The sequence below is a fragment of the Hemitrygon akajei genome, chromosome 11 (assembly GCF_048418815.1).
Source record: "Hemitrygon akajei chromosome 11, sHemAka1.3, whole genome shotgun sequence".
NCBI lineage: Eukaryota > Metazoa > Chordata > Chondrichthyes > Myliobatiformes > Dasyatidae > Hemitrygon > Hemitrygon akajei.
In genome coordinates this window covers 50,679,347-50,701,758 of record NC_133134.1, presented here as the reverse complement: position 1 = coordinate 50,701,758, position 22,412 = coordinate 50,679,347, and the positions used below count along the sequence as shown (strand labels likewise).

General features: G+C 41.2%; 1 long non-coding RNA gene across 1 annotated transcript in view; it reads right to left on the bottom strand.

Annotated features, from left to right (window-relative positions):
• Positions 1–10,867: 10,867 nt before the first annotated feature.
• The window catches only part of LOC140735111 (uncharacterized), a 36,086-nt gene continuing 24,541 nt past the window's right edge, over positions 10,868–22,412 (bottom strand). Inside the window, exon 3 of the long non-coding RNA XR_012100692.1 lies at positions 10,868–11,393. This is a non-coding gene — a long non-coding RNA (uncharacterized lncRNA). The remainder of the gene's footprint in view (positions 11,394–22,412) is intronic.

Here is a 22,412-nt window from a genome sequence, read left to right as displayed (position 1 = left end):
ATTACTATAAATTACGATAAGAATATATGAAGAATTAATAAATAAATAAACAAAGCAAAAAGAGACTTAAATAGTGAGGTAGTGTTCATGGGTTCATGGAGCATTCAGAAATCTGATGGTGGAAGGGACCAATGAGACTGGACAACACCCAATCCAGAGTAAATATCTAATGAGGGAAAAGGGCTCCAGGAATACCTCCATCCTCATGATAATGGGACCCCATCAAAATAAGCACAAAGCATTAAGAACCTTGAAGTCAGAAATCCCTAACAGATGATTCATTTAAAGTTTCTCCTGAGATCCAGAGATTTTTGTTTTCATTGCAAATGTCAGTCTGCTGTCAATTTGATTCACTCTAAATGATATGAAGAAATAACACTGGATGTAGCAAAGACTATCTGAGCGGAAAGCATCTCAGCTGTGAATATGGAAGACTTGTGCTTTGGAACCACTGCTCTTCCAGCCAAGCTGTTTAAGTGAAGTTACAGCTCTGGCATCTGCTTGACAATGCCCTGTTCAGAAAAAGCTTGATAAACCCACCGTGACTAATTACCACCCAATCACCCTTCTCTCGATTTTCAGCAAAGTGATGGAAACTGTATTTGACAGTGCTATCAAGGTGCAATTATTCACTGTTAACCTTCACCTTCTCAGACCAACTTGCATTGGGCAATAAATTCTGCCTTTGCCTATGAAACCCACATCTCAAAAATGATAAAGTAATAGAAATACTGTTCTCTTTTCCTTCTAGTGGACTGTAGGTCAAGCCTGAAGAACTTGATTAAATCTTGAGAAGGGGTTGATTAAAATAGTGCATGGGGGGAATGTCTGTGGAAGTTATTTTTATGGATTTCCAGAAGCCAGCTGATAAAGTCCCTCTTCATAAAATGTTAGCTAAAGTTGAATCTCATAGAATTGAGGCAAATTATTAATCTGTCTTGCAAATTGCCTGTATGACTGAAGAGAAAGTATTAAGTGATGAATAGAGTTTTGCCGTGGTAGGAGGTAGCTGATGGAATCCCACATAGATCCTGTAAGGGTCACAACCATATTTGGAAGTGACTCAGATAATGGAATATCTAAATTGATCAACTAAACAAAATAAACAGTGCAAATTTACAGAAGAGTCATTATTGACTGGGAAGAGTACATAAAATGGTAGAAAACATGTTTTTTTATAGTTAAATGTGAAGTCATGCACTTTGCATCTGAAAGAGTAGATCAGAAAGTTTTATAAATGATGAAGACACAGGAGAGGTCCAAATGAATTTCATGCTCTTCAATGTGGATCTTCATTAATGCCAGATAGCTCAAAAAGATAATCATTAGCAATAACAATTTGGTGGTTTGATTGAGGTTTTCAGGTTATTTAGGGAGACGAGTGTATTCAGCTGGTGGGATTTCTAAGATCAGAAGCCACAAGCTAATAATTCTAGATCTTTTAGCAGTGACGTTTAGATATGACCTTCTGGTCAAGATGCTGCCTTGCTCGATATCTGCAGGGTAGATCACAAAACCATATATTTCACTTCTTTTATGTCTTTTACGTTTGTTTTTCATCTTGGATGTGATTCTGAAACTGTTGGAGCCGGTGATTTGCTGTTTGGAGATTGCTTGGGTGTTCCAGGGCTCTGCAGTCTCCGAGAGGATTCTGGAAGGCAGAGATGGCAAGCACGGGCAGGCTGCGGGATGGGACGTGAGCCGATATTCGACTCCATTTCACCGATAAAAGCTTCCTTTGTTCACCAATTAAAGCGATGAGGGAGATTGAAACATCGAGGTGAACGTGAAAGCTTGGAGATCGTTTGGGTGCTTCAGCACTCTGCAACCACCAAGAGAATTCCAGGACGCAGAGGCAGTGTGTGTGAACTTCATGGCGAGAAGGCTGTGGAATGGCTGTGGGCACAGATTGATGTTTGACTCCATTTTGCTGATTAAAGTTTCCATTATTCACTGATTGAAGTGACGAGGGAGATTGAAACACTGAGGCAAGTGTGCAGGGTGAACACCAGCAGCATATCTTTTGATCACACTGTACCAGAGAGGACTGTCACTGTGCCCGGGGAATATTGTCCAGATTTTCTGTGTTTTGGATGTGGACTGGGACTATAGACTTTTCTTCAGTCTTACAGTTTTTTATATTCTGTGTTTTTCACCTGATCTTTCTTGGGTTTTTTTTTGCGCAGGAGGAGGGATTTGGGGGTCGATGTGCCTGTTCCATTTTTGTTTGATTTTTGTGTGGGAGGAGGGATTTGTGGGAGGGTGGTTGATGTGCCTGTTCTGTTTTTGTTTTTTTTTTGAGTGGAGAGGGAGGATTTGGGGGTTGATGTGCCTGATCTGTTTTTGTTTGCTATTTTTTGTGCAGGGAGGGGAGATTTGGGGGTTGATGATCATGTTGCCTTTCTTTATTTTATCTCTTGGTTTCATGGCTACCCAGAGAAGAAGAATATTAAGTTGTGTACTGTGATAACAAATGAACCTTTGAACATGCAGGAACAGATCACATCAACCCCACCCATAACCTGCAAAAAAAACAAATTCCGCAAACAGCAAAAAAAAGAGCAAAAAACACAGAATATAAAACACAAAAAACTGAAGCATCCAGCCATATTCAGTTGATTTCAATCTAGCTCCGTGTTGTTCGTTTATCTGCAGGCTGCCCCAATCCAAATCGCCCAAAGTGGCAACACTTACACTCACACTTCATCTGCCTGCACCACTGTTACTTAGCTTGTCTACAATGAAAGCACCACCCGAGCCCTCAAGCTCCACCTCACAGTAGGCAAAGGGCAGCAAATACATGGGAACACAGTCACCTACAAACTGAACACCATCTTAAAAAGCAAACACATTACCAGCCTTTCCTCATCGTGGCTCGTAAATTGTGGAGCTCCCTGCCCAGCGGCAATGTGGGAGTTCCATCACTGGCACTGCAATGGTTCAAGAAGGCAGCTCACTATCACCTTCTCAAGGACAATCAGGGATAAGCAATAAATACTAGCAATAAATGATTCCTCCACCTAACAATCAATTAAATAAGATTTCGGCATCATTAGTGTTTCAAATAAGCAGCTTTTGTGGGCTGGGTTTGGTCTTGAGGAGATTCATGAAATGAGTGATACAGAGTCAGCAGCTTAACTTTCACCCTACCTGGAAGGAGCACGATTGCTGGAATAATGTTTAACCAATGCACATTATGTTGCAACCCCACCACAGGCCTTGCTCTGAGCTTTTCAAAGGTCAAAATCAGGTTTATTATCACTGATGTATGTCATGAAAATTGTTGTTTGTGGCACCAGTGCAGTACAATACATAAAATTACTATAAATTACGATAAGAATATATGAAGAATTAATAAATAAATAAACAAAGCAAAAAGAGACTTAAATAGTGAGGTAGTGTTCATGGGTTCATGGAGCATTCAGAAATCTGATGGTGGAAGGGACCAATGAGACTGGACAACACCCAATCCAGAGTAAATATCTAATGAGGGAGAAGGGCTCCAGGAATACCTCCATCCTCATGATAATGGGACCCCATCAAAATAAGCACAAAGCATTAAGAACCTTGAAGTCAGAAATCCCTAACAGATGATTCATTTAAAGTTTCTCCTGAGATCCAGAGATTTTTGTTTTCATTGCAAATGTCAGTCTGCTGTCAATTTGATTCACTCTAAATGATATGAAGAAATAACACTGGATGTAGCAAAGACTATCTGAGCGGAAAGCATCTCAGCTGTGAATATGGAAGACTTGTGCTTTGGAACCACTGCTCTTCCAGCCAAGCTGTTTAAGTGAAGTTACAGCTCTGGCATCTGCTTGACATTGCCCTGTTCAGAAAAAGCTTGATAAACCCACCGTGACTAATTACCACCCAATCACCCTTCTCTCGATTTTCAGCAAAGTGATGGAAACTGTATTTGACAGTGCTATCAAGGTGCAATTATTCACTGTTAACCTTCACCTTCTCAGACCAACTTACGTTGGGCAATAAATTCTGCTTTTGCCTATGAAACCCACATCTCAAAAATGATAAAGTAATAGAAATACTGTTCTCTTTTCCTTCTAGTGGACTGTAGGTCAAGCCTGAAGAACTTGATTAAATCTTGAGAAGGGGTTGATTAAAATAGTGCATGGGGGGAATGTCTGTGGAAGTTATTTTTATGGATTTCCAGAAGCCAGCTGATAAAGTCCCTTTTCATAAAATGTTAGCTAAAGTTGAATCTCATAGAATTGAGGCAAATTATTAATCTGTCTTGCAAATTGCCTGTATGACTGAAGAGAAAGTATTAAGTGATGAATAGAGTTTTGCCGTGGTAGGAGGTAGCTGATGGAATCCCACATAGATCCTGTAAGGGTCACAACCATATTTGGAAGTGACTCAGATAATGGAATATCTAAATTGATCAACTAAACAAAATAAACAGTGCAAATTTACAGAAGAGTCATTATTGACTGGGAAGAGTACATAAAATGGTAGAAAACATGTTTTTTTATAGTTAAATGTGAAGTCATGCACTTTGCATCTGAAAGAGTAGATCAGAAAGTTTTATAAATGATGAAGACACAGGAGAGGTCCAAATGAATTTCATGCTCTTCAATGTGGATCTTCATTAATGCCAGATAGCTCAAAAAGATAATCATTAGCAATAACAATTTGGTGGTTTGATTGAGGTTTTCAAGTTATTTAGGGAGACGAGTGTATTCAGCTGGTGGGATTTCTAAGATCAGAAGCCACAAGCTAATAATTCTAGATCTTTTAGCAGTGAGGTTTAGGTATGACCTTCTGGTCAAAATGCTGCCTTGCTCGATATCTGCAGGGTAGATCACAAAACCATATATTTCACTTCTTTTATGTCTTTTACGTTTGTTTTTCATCTTGGATGTGATTCTGAAACTGTTGGAGCCGGTGATTTGCTGTTTGGAGATTGCTTGGGTGTTCCAGTGCTCTGCAGTCTCCGAGAGGATTCTGGAAGGCAGAGGTGGCAAGCACGGGCAGGCTGCGGGATGGGACGTGAGCCGATATTCGACTCCATTTCACCGATAAAAGCTTCCTTTGTTCACCAATTAAAGCGATGAGGGAGATTGAAACATCGAGGTGAACGTGAAAGCTTGGAGATCGTTTGGGTGCTTCAGCACTCTGCAACCACCAAGAGAATTCCAGGACGCAGAGGCAGTGTGTGTGAACTTCATGGCGAGAAGGCTGTGGAATGGCTGTGGGCACAGATTGATGTTCGACTCCATTTTGCTGATTGAAGTTTCCATTATTCACTGATTGAAGCGACGAGGGAGATTGAAACACTGAGGCAAGTGTGCAGGGTGAACACCAGCAGCATATCTTTTGATCACACTGTACCAGAGAGGACTGTCACTGTGCCCGGGGAATATTGTCCACATTTTCTGTGTTTTGGATGTGGACTGGGACTATAGACTTTTCTTCAGTCTTACAGTTTTTTATATTCTGTGTTTTTCACCTGATCTTTCTTGGGTTTTTTTGCGCAGGAGGAGGGATTTGGGGGTTGATGTGCCTGTTCCATTTTTGTTTGATTTTTGTGTGGGAGGAGGGATTTGTGGGAGGGTGGTTGATGTGCCTGTTCTGTTTTTGTTTTTTTTTGAGTGGAGAGGGAGGATTTGGGGGTTGATGTGCCTGATCTGTTTTTGTTTGCTATTTTTTGTGCAGGGAGGGGAGATTTGGGGGTTGATGATCATGTTGCCTTTCTTTATTTTCTCTCTTGGTTTCATGGCTACCCAGAGAAGAAGAATATTAAGTTGTGTACTTTGATAACAAATGAACCTTTGAACATGCAGGAACAGATCACATTTGGAGCTATCCTCTCAAACCCAAAATGATGCTACATCAACTGTTACATGTAATATGACACTGTTATTTCTGACCAAAATTATTAACAGATGGAATCATGGAACTTGGTTCATCATTCTGCCATGATCTCGTCAAATGCCAGACTCAAGGAGCAAAATAACCTTACCCTGTTCCAGTATTTTTGTATGTTCTCACTCTACAATCATATCATGTGGGGCTATTAGGTCAGGGTCGTTTATCACCCCTTGGTCCTATCAGTATACTTAATACTTTCTCTTTAGATTATTGATCATTTTGATCTCTCGTGCTCATTACATGCTTATATCCCTGCAATTTCTAGAGTCGTTCCTGATGTGAAGGCCATTGCAACATAATTGCTCAAATACTTCATTCCTATTCCCTATAATAAGTTACATGCCACTATCTTGATTTTCTGCTAAGCTGCTGACATACTGTCATCTCACTCTTGATCAATATTTTAGTCATCTTTTCCAGTTTCTATATCTCACCAGAGCTTCAAGCTTTCTACACCTGTTGACAATATAATGAGTCACTTCTTTTAATCAAGTACTCCCCTTTGCTACAGATGCATCACTCTCTGCATGGAAATGTTTGTTTCTCAATGGAATGGATAGTTTGTTAAGAATTATGAAGTATTTACTTTTTTATCATATTTATATATATATGAAGCCTTCCCAATCTACCTTCATCAGTTGCTCTCGATATATTTGGAAATGGTGTCAGTTAAGTATGAAAATATTACTTTTGGTGTGTTGCTCTCCCACTCTATTTAATATTCTATCAAATATGATCTCACTCTGCTGGAGGACCCCTCATTATGAGATTGCTAATTAATCGTGTCCCAATATAAAGGATAACATCTGAAATATCTTGTTTCCCAGTTAGTTCCATGGAAGTGCCCTGTCCTTTGCCAATTTAATTTGCCCATCCTGTTCCAAAATTAAAACACTCTATGATTATTCTGTTTCCTTTGCCATCAGCTCCTGTTATTTCACTAATACTCACTCCACGGTGTGGGCGCTACATAACAGGCATAAAAACAATGCTTTCTTTGTGCCATGGTATCTTCTATCTCATCACCATCCATAATGACTTAACTTCCTATTCTTCCAGGCCATGATAATCACTCAAAGTTCTCACAATGTCATTTATTTATTACAAGGGTACTCTCACCTTCTATCTCCCATCCCCTGCCTTGCACTTCCCATCACAGTCCCTTCACCACCACCCCTCCTCCTTACACCTGTCTGTCTATTCTCTACTTGCTGAAATTGATCCGCCACACAACCACATCTCTGTCATGGTTACAAGATCAAATCCTGGAATGGTTGCTGCATCAAATTCATGGTGTGATCCATTAATTCAATTATCTTGTGAGAAATGATTCATGTATTCAGATAATGCTTTCCTTAACTTGACTTTGTTTACTTTGCTCTCCTTGTTGGTCATAATCTGCTTACTATTTTCTGAATTATCATTATACTCATGGACTCAATTTTTCTTTTTTTGTTTATTTTCCCTCTTTACTTGAACTCTCAACTACTTTAGTGTAAAGTCACATCTTCAGCCCTCGTTGTGCAATGCCTCAAGAAACAGGTTCTCAGTCAGATTTAAATGGTTCCCAAACAAATGGAAAGGATTACGTTCTCCAGTACTGATGCCAGCATCCCAAGGATTGAAACCCATTTTCTCAATTTGTTCATTCTTTTGACCCTATCCAAGAATTTTCATCAATTACAAATGATCCCATTTCATTCATGTGAAGCTATTACTCTATAGCTTCTGTAGCAGTTTCTATGCATTGAAGAGTAGCCAATATGACTCAATTAGTAAACAAAGGAGAGAGAGAGAGCAAATAGGGGACTACTGACCTATTAGCCTACCAACAGTGTAGGGAAAATACCAGAATCCATTGTTGTGACTGTGAACAAAGCCACCGGTGAGACACGGCTGGTAGATATGAAAGTCTTTATTTGGCACACACAAGCTGACAGTCTTCAGAGTCACAAGAGAAAGAGAGAAAGAGAGGCACCCTGACCCAGCATTGTGGCATGTTTTTATATGTTAAAGAACAAAGGTATCAACAGGACAATTTCTTTCATTACAATGTATTCCTAATGCTTCTTTTGAGTTATGCATAATTTTTCAAATACCTAGACCTTCACACCAGCACATTGAAAATGAAACCTGTCTCAAAGCTGCATTCATGCAGATGCAACCATCTCAGGTCAACGGGGTGTTTCTTAGTTTGCAATCAACCCCAATCTTCAGCTCCAGGTAGAACATTGTTCTGAGCTGCATTTTAAATTCAGTCTGCAATCCACATTCAGATCTGAAGACTGGCTGCTGTTGAAATTAATATTTGCTATATTCCATATCTCCAGAATATCGCCTAACATTCATAATGAAGAAGTAATAACAGAACTCCTTGAAAAGATTGTTAGCATGGATCAATGAAAGAAAAATCCTGTTTGACTAATCTAATGGTGTTCCTTGAGGGTGCAATGAATAGAATATCTCAGAGGAAACTAAAGACATACTTAGATTTTTGGATGTCTTTCAATGCAGAAGCTTGATTGACAAGGTAGGGAGAGCTCACAGAATTCAGAATTAGTTATTGGAAAGGAAGAAGAGAGTGGGAACATATAGACCTTTCTTTGTTTAACAGTGTATCACTATGGGGGTATGAGAAGCATCAGAGCAGGGATGTGGCTAAGTGGACCAGAGTTTGCTGATGATAGAAATTAGGTGGGAGTATATAAAAAGGATTCAAGGGGATGGAGATCTTGAATTAGTGGGCAAACTCTTATAGGACATAATGTGGAAACTGTGAATGTGGCACAAATCACTGAAAGCCAATTTTCAGGTACAACAAATGAATGGGAATGTAAGTGGCATGTTTATGTAACAGTTTGCCTAATTACAAGAGCATTTGAATACAGAAGTAAAGATGCCTTTCTAAATTTATGTAGTGCTTTTGTGAACTGCACCTGGATATTGCTTACAGCGTTAGTTTATTTATTCAAAAAAAACTTAAAACTTGTCAGTTTTTTTTACAGGTAGCTGGTTTGCCTTATGACAACCACCCCTTGTCCAAAATGCTTGGGGTTGGAACTCTTCCTGATTTTTTTTATTTTAGGATATATAATGAGATAGCTTGTGATCGCCGTCATTTCTGACTCTGACTTTATGTGCTACTGGTAAATAGTCTTTGATTTACTTTTGTACATCACACATATGTACATAACAGCAAAAATTATTACATACAATCAATATAATGTGTGCAGGATAGAAAAAGCAGCTCAGCAGCTTCGGGAGAATATCTGAATCAGCTGTTGAACAACAATAAACAATGGCAGGCTTTCAGTCTCCACCTACGATGCTATTTTTTGATTAAAAGGTTTCAGTACACTGCACTTATATTTTACTTCTTTAGTTTTTATGTAAGGCTTAAAACAATCAGCATTGTAGATTTACAGACTCGTTCTGATTTTCATCAGTAGCAATCTTTGCAAACTCATCAATGAATTTCTCTGCTGCTTCGTGATCAGCAGATGCTTTATGTTTGAAACTTTATTAATCTTTAAAAATTTAAGGCTGTGCCTTTTCTTAAATTCCTGCAAGCAGCCCGCTGAATTTTCACAATCACCTTCAATTACATGTGTTCACGCCATCACTGATGAATCCACTCCTTTAATACACAATCGAGATCTTCATTTTTCACTTTATGCAGGGGTTTTCTATTTTTCGTTAGCTTGAGCTCATTACATATATGAGGTCACTTCTCAGAACTGTGTATGGTGTGCAGACACCTGTCCATTACCCGGGAACCTTCCCAGTGTCTTGTGGAATTTTCCTTTAGTGACATCATGTCAGTGCTCAAAAAATTTAACTTTTCAGAGATTTCCTGATTTTGGAATTTCGGATAACTCAACCTGTATTGAGTTTAGAAGAATAAGTGGAAACTTCTCTAAAATTTACAAAATTCTTTAGGAGTTTGAAGGGCTCGATGCATAGAAAATATTTGTCCTGGCCAAAGAGTTTAGAACCAGGGTCCACAATCTTGGAATAATGGGTAGACTGTTAGGATTGAGATGAGAACTAATTTCTTCCCTTAGGGGGCAATGTGTATTTGCAATATGTAGTCCTGGAAGGTTATGGATGCTCTATCAATAAGTTCATTCAAAACAAAGATTAGTAAGTTTCTGGATATTAACAGAAAGAAAAAAATATTTGGAAAGGACACAAAAATTGCATTAAATATGGAAGAAAAATGACTTTAAGGACCAGACTTCAAGCAACGATACCCTTATTCAACATGATATCATGGAGGGCTTGCAGAAATGTGCCAGGCTCTGGTTTACAGAACAATTTTGGCATAGATTTATATTTCTAAATGTGACTACTGGCATGCAAGTGCTAGTGTTACACAAACAGATATACGTAACCAGGAGCAAATAAGTACAACTTAGCACAAGGTGTTTTTTTTAATCATCATAATGTGCATGTTCCTCTTTTCGGCCATCTGCACTCAGTGCAACATCTTGATTATGAAAGACTGTCTGCTGTCTGTAGGTCTTAGCTTAGAAAATCGGGTTACAAAAGTTCATTTGGTTGCAATGTTTAAATAGAAAAATGCAGGTTAGCTATTTAGTTCATTAACCCTTTTTGCTGACCTTCTTCCACATTAAGATAGATCTGCTATGGCTATGATGGTATCAGTGCAAGCTCAGAGGACCAAACTGCATGCCATCAGATGGAGACTTATTATTTTGTTTGTTCAAAATACCAATACAACTGCTCTGATTCCTTCATTGTGCAATGCATTAACCTCTTGTGTCTATTCAATCTTCCAAGGAGCCTGCTATCAGAGGACAATGGATACCTACCAATGTATGATCCATGCAAAAAGAAACATACAGCACAACCAAACACATTAGTCTACTCTAAATGCTTTATAGCAAACCACTGGACTGCTGAAAATGCCACTAAAAAAAATTCAGTTTTCTACATGTGGTGTGGAAGGAGGTCCAAAGGAAATTAAAAGCATGGATTATCATTTTCCATTTTAGGATGGGAAGAATGGTGTGGATTTACACTGTACAGGTAAGAATGATATTAAATGCATACATCCATACTGATTTTATGGGAGTAATACTGAAGTCACAGATTAGTGCTCTGCAGGTGAAAATTATAATAAAAGTGTGGATTTGAGCTGCATAGGTAAGAAAGATATAACAAATTGCTGAATGCTATGTAGGTTAAAATGATACCTAAGTATTTAATTACGACTGAATTGGTATGAATGTTTTTGCAGACTTGGATCAATGGCATTTAAGTAAAAATGATAGAAGTTTTCACTATGTACACTAACATCTTTCACTTGTTGCCATGCTCCAAGCTGAGATAGAGTTGTGGCAACATTTCAACCCACCCCATCATCACAATTTATTTATCCTACCTACATCCAGAACATCTGGGCAGATGTTAATTGAATTGTCTCCTCATTTTTTTACCTTTATTGTTCACTTCTTTCTCCGTGCTCTCTTCTCCTGTGGAAAGGGAAGGAAAAGGTCTCTGAGTGAGATCAATGGCATATAGTTACTTGGTAGCTGAGCTGAGATTATTTGTTCACGATGACTTTGTATGATGTGATGTGACACGATGCAGCTTGTCAGTGGTGGTAGGACAGATGGTGGTGTGAAGAAGGCAGCGACAAAGAGGGACGGATTTAGCTGTGAAACAGGTGTATGACATGATGGTTTATACTTATTAATGGCATTGAGCCTTCCGGATAAATTTAAGGGAGAATGTGACACTCTGCTCTGTGATCACATTAGTTGAGTGGCACTCTGGTCACCTAATGTGATCACACAGCAGTGTGCTGCTCAAAAGTCAGAAGCAGGCATCAATACTCCTGCTACTAAATTCTCAGGTCACCCCCAGAGGTATCTTCCTAGTGCTACTTTAGGAGCTCCCAGGAACAGGAAAGATTATCTTCCTACATGCCTTGACATCTCATAAGGCACCATTCACCTTCTCTCTTCCCCCTGTAGATACTGTTGGAATGTGCCTTTAATTGCCAGAACCACACTTGTTATTGCTGGCCCGCTTTGCATCTTTGACTGAGAGATCAAAGATCCATCGATGGAGCTGCTGAATAAAGCACACTCCACAACACGCTGCTGAGAGGCTGCGGCGTCTTGGCAACTCATCAGGCCCTTCTGTCTTCATTCTGGAACATCCCTACTCCCATTCATTCTCCTTGCCTCTCCACAGATGCTACCTGCCTGCTGAGCATGCCCAGCCTATTTCACTCTTATTACTGTTGGTTATTCATTATAGCTCCCTGTGCAATTCTAGAAATCGCTTGCTCTGAGCGCAGCTCCCAATTTATATCAGAGTCTTGCAAGCAAATTGAAGACACTACAAGAAAACGTAATCTGATGTGCACATTTTGAGTAATTGATTTTCCAAAAGAAAGCTATCCTTATCTGATTACATTGCAGCTCGGTATCTTTGAGGCTGCTTTTTCTCATTTGATTGGCTACAATGAAATGGCGGTGAGTCACACACAAACAGAAGGAGCTAAATAAATGGGCCAGAACATCACTTGCCAATATGGGCAGTGATCAATACTAGATTATAAATCTAACCTCCTGATGTGTCCATGGAAACTGACCTGTTATTGCACACAGACTATAGCTGCATGTCCAATATTTCCTTATTAGGGGTATGTTAGTTCCATAGTAATCAGCTTCCGATGGGGAACCTGATTAGTTAGAAACAGTAATTAATAAGTTACTTCATAAATATTGCAATATAATAAAATTGCCTTCACTCTAAGCAAGAGTTTGAATAAAATCCAGAAATTCATGGCAATTGCACATAATTCTGTATCTTAATTTAGCATAGCATCCAGATGTCCACTGAAATTGAATACTGGCATGTTTTTCTTTCACCTGAACTGTTTTCTGCTCATTGCTTTTGTTAATCTGTTACATTTTTCACATGTAAACAAGAAGACAACATTAGTGTATTCATCTGGTTAAAAATACAAATCTCACTTTTGCTCCTTAGTAAGAACAAGCAAGCAAAGTCACATTCCCAGATATCACCTATTTTCACATCATTTTACTTTTGGTTCACTAATTATGGGGAAAAATCAAGATTTCTCATGACTTCCTCTAAAAACAAATTTCCTTATTCTAACAATAAAATTGTCCTTTAAAATAAACAAACCATTATTATCAATGACCACAAAAAGATCAGGAATAGTCAATAGCATCTATTTCATAATTGAGGTTGACTTTTTTCATCAGCGTCATCTTCCTCCCCTTTTCTCTTCATCGTTTGATATCCACATTTACTATAAAAGAGCAATTTCAATCTTGACTAAACTCATCAATGGATGAGCCCTTGGGGACAGAGGGTTAGAGGTACACAACTCTCTGTCTCATCACAAATAGCTAACGTCTTCTATCACAAATTTAGACTTCAGACCGCGACTTACGTGGCCTCCAGCTCCGGCTCAAGCCCCAGCCCTGCTCTTGGTCGCCTCCGTTTCCAGGCTGAGACCTTTCTCACTGCCTTTGCACTTTCCCCCAGCTCTACTCCCTATCCAGGGGTCTCTCAGGCTCCCCCGTCACGTCTTGGATCCAAGGAACCTCCATCTTCCTCCTACACTTCATTCCCCGAACACCCCCAACACTCCCCTCTCCTTTGACACCAGCAAATCTCATCCCCACTCTGATCTCAGCTCTAGTTCCTGCCACGTCTTCACCATTCCCTCCGACCTTCTCCTCTCAGAGGAGGATCGTTAAATCCTCTTTAAGAGTTTATTTTTGTTGCACTTTGCCCACACCATACTGTTTCGTGCCTGCCACAGTGGTGAGCTCTTCTTCTGTCATTTCCATTTCCAAGCCTATTTCATTGACAAGGATCCTCGAATCTGCACGAATGATCCCTTCTCCCATCTCCAACCCTCCTTCTCTTCTTGGACACCCCATTTTGGTTTTCAACCTATTTATCTCTAATTGTTGACAAGATAGCAACCAGCTTGATTTCAGTATTTCTCTTCAAACCTTACCCCCTTTGATCACACTTCCCTTCACTTTCTCTACACCAATCCCAACCTCACCTACCAACCTGCAGACGAAATGGGGTATTCATGCCTCCTACCTGATGGGATGAATATTGATTTCTCCTTATGGTTAAAAAAAAATTCCCTCCCCCCAACCTTCTTGTTCTATTCTGCACTCTGGCTTTTTAATTCCTCTCACCTACCTATCACATCCCCCTAGGTCCCCTCCTTCCCTTTCCCCTATAGTACACTCTCCTCTCCTATCTGATTGCATCCTCTCCAGCCCTTTGCCTTTCCTATCCACCTGACTTCACCTATCACCTTCTAACTAGCTTCCTTCCCCTCCCCCCACCTTTTTATTCTGGCATCTTCCCCCTTCCTTTCCAGTCCTGAAGGGTCTCAGTTTGAAATTTTGACTGTTCATTCATCTCCATAGATGCTGCCTGACCTGCTGAGTTCCTCCAGTATTTTGTATGTGTTGCTCTGGATTTCCATCATCTACAGAATTTCTCATGTTTAGACCAAAGTGGTGCTGTTGTAGTCTAGAAGACTGACATCTACCTTGCTGAGATGAGGTGACATCTCACAAGACACCTCCTCTTACTTATCCTTTGAAAAGGACCCCACTCAGGACTGTCAGGCGAATGTCTCTTGCAACATCACCAACCACATCAACTCTGGAGGTTTCTCATCCACTGCCCCTAACCTTATAGTTCTCTTTACCCTGCATATCTCGTTTCTATCTCCTACCGAAGATCCACAAACCTGATTGTTTGGGTAGGCCCATTGTTTCTATCTGCTCCTGCCCCACTGAACTCATTTCAGCATTCCTCGACACCATTTTATCCTCCTTGGTTCAGTCCCTTCCCACTTACCTGCACTGGGACACTTCACAGGTCTCAACCTCCTCAACAACTTTCAATTCTCTGGCTCTGATGACCCCATTTTCACCATGGATTGTCCAGTTACTATACACTTCTATCTCTCAGCGGGAAGTTCTTAAAGTTCTCCACGTCTTCCTCAACAACAGACCCAACCAGATCTAATACCACCCTCCTCCATCTGGCGAACTGGTCCTCACCCTCAACAATTTCTCTTTTGCTTCCTCCCACTTTCTCCAAACTCAATGTGTAGCCATAGGCACTCACATGGACCTGCCTTTTCACTGGCTACCTGGAAGAGTCCATGTTCCGAGCCTTCCACGGTAATGCTCCCCAACTCTTTCTGCACTACGTTGATGCTGCTTTATGCACCCATATGGCACTCAGCAATTTCATCAACTTTGCCTCCAACTTCCACCCTGCCTTTAAATTCACTTTCATCAATTTCTGACACCTCTCTCCCCTTTCTTGATCTCTCCGCCTCCATCTCTAGGAATAATCTGTCTACTGATATCTTTTCTAAACCTACTGATTCCCATAGCTATCTTGGCTATAGTTCCCCCGCAACTTGTCTCCTGATATAATGACATTGCCTTTTCTTGGTTCTGTTGTTTCCAACGCACCTGTTCCCAGAATGAGCTTTTCCTTTCCAGGACATCAGAGATTACCTCCTTCATCAAAGAATAGGGTTTCACTTACTCCACCACTGATAGTACCCTCACCCACATTCCTCTATTCCTCAGACATCCACCCTTACCCCATCTTCCCAACATTTCAACAAAGATGGAGTTCCTCTTGTCCTCACCTACCACCCCATAAGCCTCTGCATCCAACACATCACTCTCTGCCATCTTCCATGGAACTCCACCACCAAACACACCTATGTACAGCACACCACTGATGTGGTCTGCTCCACATTGGTGAAACCAGATGTAGATTTGGGGATCACTTTGTGGAGCACCTATGCTTCATTTGAAAAAAGGAGGATTTCCCAGTGGCCAACCATTTCAATTCAAATCTTCATTCCCATCCTAACATGTCTGTCTGTGGCCTCCTCTTCTACCCAGATGAGGACTCTCTCAGGTTGGAAGAGCACACCTTATATTCTATCTAAGTAGCCTCCCACCTGATGGCATGAATATCAATTTCTCCAGATTCTGTTCATTTCCCCCTTGTCCTTCTCTCTTCTTCATTTCCCCACCCTGTCTCCTGCCCTTACCTCTTCTCCTCACTGGCCTATCACTTCCCTTTGGTGCCTTTTTGTGTATTTAATATTTCAGTGATATTTGAGTAATGTTGTAAATATATTGCTTGATTAAGCAGGCTTGTTCATTTAAATAATTCATTATGGGCTTTATGTAAAAATATGTAATTTACATATATTATGTCATAACACTACCATGTTATAAGTGCACACCTCGCTTAAAGTATAAACAAAACTAGATATGTTATTCCTGGTTCTGTATTTTTGTTCTTAATTAGTTTTATGCTTTGGAGTTACAAAAAATTAACACTGCCTACCTTCCCTTTCTCCCATGATCCATCGCTTTTCCTATCAAATTCCTTCTTCTCCAGCCCTTTACCTTTTCCACCTATTATCACTCAGCCTCTTCATCCTCCCTTTCCCTATCACCTTCTCGCTTGTACTCCTTCCCCTCTCTCCACCTTATTTTGGCATCTTCCCCCTTCCTTTCCAGTCCTGATGAAGGATCTCGGCCCAAAACAATGACTGTTCATTCATTTCCATAGATGCTGCCTGACCTGCTAAGCTCTTCAGGAATTTTGTGTGTCTTTTGCCCTTTCTGCCCACTTCAACAAGGCATATAAATCTTTCAGCCATTTACCAGGTCATGTTCATCTAGTCCTGTAGTGTTCCCAACAGAGAAGATTGGAGATCCTGCCTAAACTTAGAAAGTTTCCCAAAAAGTAACTAAGTAATGGACTGATGTGAAATTTGTCCTTAATGGTTTCCTATGTACCTAAGAAATTAACAAGGCATTTCAGTGGAAGACAGTTTAAGTGAACTGCAAAAATAGAACTTTAATAGACACTGGACTTCAAGTTAAATTATTTGTAATTATTAGAAATTTCATGATCCCTTGGTACACCGTGTCATATCCTTGAAGTGAGCCAATACAGCTGTAGGCTGTTGGGGGAGACAGGCCCAATGACACATTGTGGCATCAGGGAAAACAAAAACAAAGAAACTCCAAAATATGGCCTCTCAGCTGTTGAATCAATACCTCTCCCCCCTCCCACCCAATTCTTGGCACCATTTAGAAGCGCAGCAAAGGCACAGAATAAAGTCCATGGCAAAAGCTGGCTCATGACTGTGCTACCCGAAACCTGAAGAGAAAAACTGACAGATCGGGTTTTGGGCAAGAAATGAGAGATCCAGTGGCAGGGTAACAATGTTCAGAGTGGACAATGAAGCAATGTGCTTACTTTTAGCTGAATTAGGCTTCACATTCCTCAAACTACCTGATGAAGATGGCTCCACTGGGAGAGAACAGCCCATGGTACTTAAGGAGAGAAGGTCTTATCTTCGTGGCTGTAAACATTCTGTATCATATTGTGTCACTCCTACTAATTGGGATTGATTTAGAACAGATTTAGCATCTTGGTCTTGGGTAACCACAAAATGCTATGGATCATCTATAGCACCACTGTATTTATCACAACCTGCAACCTCGAGATTTAGCACATCCCTATCCTGCTATTATCATCCTGCTGGGGAACCAAATGGTGGTTTTGTGGGCAGTGTGGGAGGTAATACTGAAGAGGTGTATCTAAAAATAAGCTGTTAACCTGGTGAAGGTGGAATATTAGATTATGTATGTACTTAATAATTAAAGTGCCATGCAATACACAGCTAAGCAGTCCCATATCTCAAAGATCAAAATTTTATTCTTGAATCCATAAGGCACAAACCACAAACAGATAAACATGTTCCAAGAATAAGCAAGTTGCTTGGCTAATGATTACACTGAACATTCAGCCACTCCACCACTGAGGCACCCTAAAGGCAATGCATGCCTTCTACAAAAATGCACAGTTGTAACAGATCAGACTAAAGCTTTGACAACACCTCCTACACTCATGACCTCTACCGTTTAGAAAAACAAAATGAGCAGGTGCATGCTGTAAGATCCTGCCAGTTAATTTACTACCTTGATTTGGAAATTTATCACCATTCTCTCATCTTGATTCGTTCCAAATAGTATCAAAACACAAGAAATAACTTCATTTCATGGACTGTAGCTGTTTAGAATGGTGGCTGAAGGGAAATTATTAACTGGCATTAAATGCTTGCCCCCTCCTCCAAAGTCTATGATGGGAATGTATCTAATAACAACATAATTTTCAATGTGACCCTCCAAGAGGACCACAACCTTGTCGTGGTTTGGAAGCTTGCATGCCTGGACGACCCAGAGAGCTACATTGGCTGGAGTCTGGGCTTTATGCTTTGACTGATGCTAGGATCTCCCATGCCAAACTTGTAAAAGGGTAGAGGCCAGGCTAAGAGTGGTCCACCAATCCTCCAGGTTTGGAAACAGCAACAAAGAATCCTTCTACATCTGTATGTGATGGTATTCCTGAATTTCCACCCGGTGACTTGCATGGTTGACAGTAGTGAAAACCGAGAGGAAGCTGTTGGTGCAATGAAGAAAGTCCTGAACACTGCCAAAACCAAGGACAAAATTAGACAAGGAGAGACAGAGGTAAAGGACCTTCATTGCTGCCTTAAACACCAGTGGTGTATTGGCCAGTAAGTTAGTTTCAATGTGATATAAGCGGCATAAAGATGTAAACCATGCAAGACTCCACTCTGGCCACTGAATCTCTGCCATCCATCAGCCAACCTTGTACATTACACAATGACGTTATTCTCCCACGTTCTCATAAACTCTTCTCAGATTCTAACACTCACCTACAATGAAGAGAAACTTGCAGAGGCCAATTAACCCATCGAGTAAAACTGCTTTCAGAGGAGAGAGGAAAGTGGACACTCCAAGGAAACCAACATGGAGAATGAGCCAACTCCACGCATACAGCACCTGAGGTCACAATTGTATCTATGTCTCTGGTCCTGTGAGGCAGTAGCTCTACCAGCTATGCCACTGTGACACCCCAACTTTATACTTCTAAACTCCTGAGAATGGAAACCAAATTAGTTCATTATTCTGTCCTCCATAGCCCTAAAATTCCAAAGATTCACTACCCTCTAAGAGAAGAAATATCACCTCGTATGTCATGTAGGGCCCCCTTCTTATTCTGAGAATAAAATCACACTCCAGGTATATAACATTCTATCGATGCACTTTCTGTAGTTTCTGTTTCTTAGTAGGGTTAGAATTCAAGGCTTTACCGCCTTCAGATTCCCAGATTAAAATAAAAAATAACACCAACTGGGAATGCTTATCAGATGTTGACGACAGCAGTGAGTTGACATAGTCAGTCAGATCTTGTGAGTCAAGTTAGGGGGCTGCTTTTCAAGTCAAGTCAACTTTTATTGTCATTTTGACCATAACTGCTGGCTGGTACAGTGCATAGTAAAAATGAGACAACGTTTTTCAGGACCATGGTGTTACATGACACAGTTCAAAAAACTAGACTGAACTACGTAAAGAAAAAAACCAACAACACAGAGAAAGCTACACCAGACTACAGACCTACACTGGACTGCATAAAGTGCACAAAAACAGTGCAGGCATTACAATAAATAATAAACAGGACAGTAGAGCAAGGTGTCAGTCCAGGCTTCGGGTATTGAGGAGTTTCACCCCCAATGACTTCTATTTCCCCTAGTGCCTCCTTAGGACACGTAACCACCTCTCGATGGGAATCACTGGACTAGAGTAATAGAGCCATCAGGATAGAAACAAGTCCTTTGGCTTGCTATGGTAATGCAAATCAACAGGTGGCGGTCAGTACTGATCCCATTTACCAGCTCTTGGTCAGTAACGTCCTATCCCTTGGTAATTCAAGCGCTTATCCAGATGCTTCTTAAATAGTGTAAGAGTATCCACCTTCACTACCTTCTCACTGTGCAATCCAGATTTTTGACCAGGTTTTGGTTGTGGGAGGAGCTAGGAAGGCTGGCGTCCGTGGCTTCTTGCAGTTTGTCTGCAAAACATCTTCTTCTTCTTTTCTCATGACTCTCTTTTCCCAAGGTGGCCGGGGTCCTGTCAGAGTCCATGATCTACAGATACAGCTCAAACTATGGTCCTCCAGGAGCGGTGAGTTCTCGGCCTCACCGTGCGGCCTGGCAGTTCGATATCTGCAGGTGTGGCCTAGAGGACGTGTGCCTTCAGGCTGAGGCCCTGTGGACAACCCAGTTCCTCATTGATGTTGCTGACTGAAGCGTCGCGTGAGACTGAAGCATTGAGACGAATGGAGGCGTGTGCTGCTGTTGGAAGAAGGCTTGTACTCGAGCGATCCTCTCTCTCTCTCATTGTTGCAAGAGCAATATCTCTCTCCCTCAGTAGTGAGAGAGAGCCTGGCTGAGATACTGATGTGTTGGGATGGGCTGTAGTTTTTGATGGACTCTACACAGGGTCTTGGGGGACCTTGCTATTGCTTGCATGGTGAGGGGGGTGTTGGTGCATCTGCTGGTGCTTGTGGGGAGGGGGAGGGTCAATGCTGTTGCTGCTGCTTCTGCATGGGAGGGGGAGGGGAGGCTTTTGGGTTCTGAAGTTTCTGTTATACATTCTTTGAGGTTTTTTTTGCTTTGTGGCTGTCCATGAAGAGTAAGAATTTCAGGTTGTACACTGTATACATTCTCTGATAATAAATTGAACCATTGAACCTCTGGGTACAAAATTTCTTCCTCAGATCCTGCGCAAACTTCTTACTCCCCATTTTAAATCTTTACCCTCTGGTCTTAGGCACCTCTGCCATGGAGAAAAGATTCTTATGATTTACTCTGAGGCTCTCATAATTTTGTATGGCTGTCAGATACCACCCTCAGCTTCCTTTGCTTCAAGGGAAGCAAATTCAGCCCATCCAGTCTCTCCTCACGTCTGAAATGTCCCATTCAGAAATCATGCTGGTAACTCATCTATGCTCTCTCCACTGCAATCACATCCTTCCTACAATGCGAAAACTAGTATGCAATGGGTCCCTTTACTGAAATTAATTATAAATGGCCGACGTCCATCACCTGCTGCCTCTCCTAGGCCATTACTTCCTCAATTGTCTGGCTTGTAAACTTCAGTGCAACTTATGCCCAAGCCAATAGAAACAGCCATATTTATATATTTTCCACGTCCTCTTAAGAACTGGCAACTTTAGCCAATTGAATTTGTACCATTTCATTCAGATTAATTTTATTTATCACATGTATATTGAAACCTATATGCCATTAGCATTAACAGCCAATACAAACTAAGAATGTGCTAGGGGTATATTTAAATGCTGCCAACGTAGCATGTCCACGATGCTCAGCAGAACAGCACAGAACACAACAATCAGCCAAAACACAGCAGCACTGCACCATTCCTCCGTCCCACCCAAGCACATGCACATCTCCGGACAGGCCGTCTCCAGCCTTCGGTAGACTCGCAGATTCACTAATGTCGGGCTTTGACTTCCTCAGCTCACTCACAGAATCAGGGCAACAACCATTGAGCCTCAACTTCTAAATTTCTAATTCAGGCTTCAAACGTTGTTGTAGACCCCAGGACATACTGATGGTGACCAACGAGGATCCCAAATTTTCATGCTCCGAACTCCAAACTTTCCCCAAGCACGAGGCCTCAAACTCCAGAATCACGAATTGCATCCCTTGGGGGGGAGGGGTCATAGACCTTCATGCTTCCTGCCCACATAGATCTCTGATTCTGGAACCAGCCAATGACTCGCTGACCTTGGGGGTGTGGGGGTGGGGGAGGGGGAGGGAGTCCACCAGCCCTCGCCCAACGTTTGATCATGGATGTCTTTCATTACACCTGCGCATCGGTGGCCTTCAAGTGCAGAAGTCAAGGAACTCATAGAGTACTCTCACTCCCCCACTAATTTTACCACTGATCTTTCCTTCCCATATCCCCATCACCTCCCCCCTTTGCCCAGGTTCTACCACTCACACTAGGGTCAATGTATAGTGGCCAACTAACCCACCAACCCGCGCAGCTTTGAGACACAGGAGGAACTGCAGCAACCTGTAGACTCATTTTCCAAGGCTCTTCATCTCATCTTCTTGATATCTAGTGCTTATTCGTTTAGAATTTTTTTTAACTTTTGTATTTCACAGTTTGTTGTCTTTTGCACACTGGTCGTCCACCCTCTCGGGTGAGGTCTTTCACTGATTCTATTAAGGCTGTTAGATGCATTGAGTATGCCCGCAAGAAAATGAAAAAATGAATTTCACGGCTGCACGTGGTTAACATTTATGTACTTTGATAATAAATTTACTTTGAACTTTGAAAACCCTGAAGTCACAAATCCCACACCGGCAAGAAGTCAGGCCCGGTCAGAATCGAGGTCTATAGCTCTGTGGTGCAGTATCTCTACCAGTTGTGCGTCCGTTTCCTTTTTTATTCTGCCTGTACCGGGCTCCAGCTATTGGTCAGTGCAGAGCACACCCTCGCTGAGCCACCAGCTTGTGT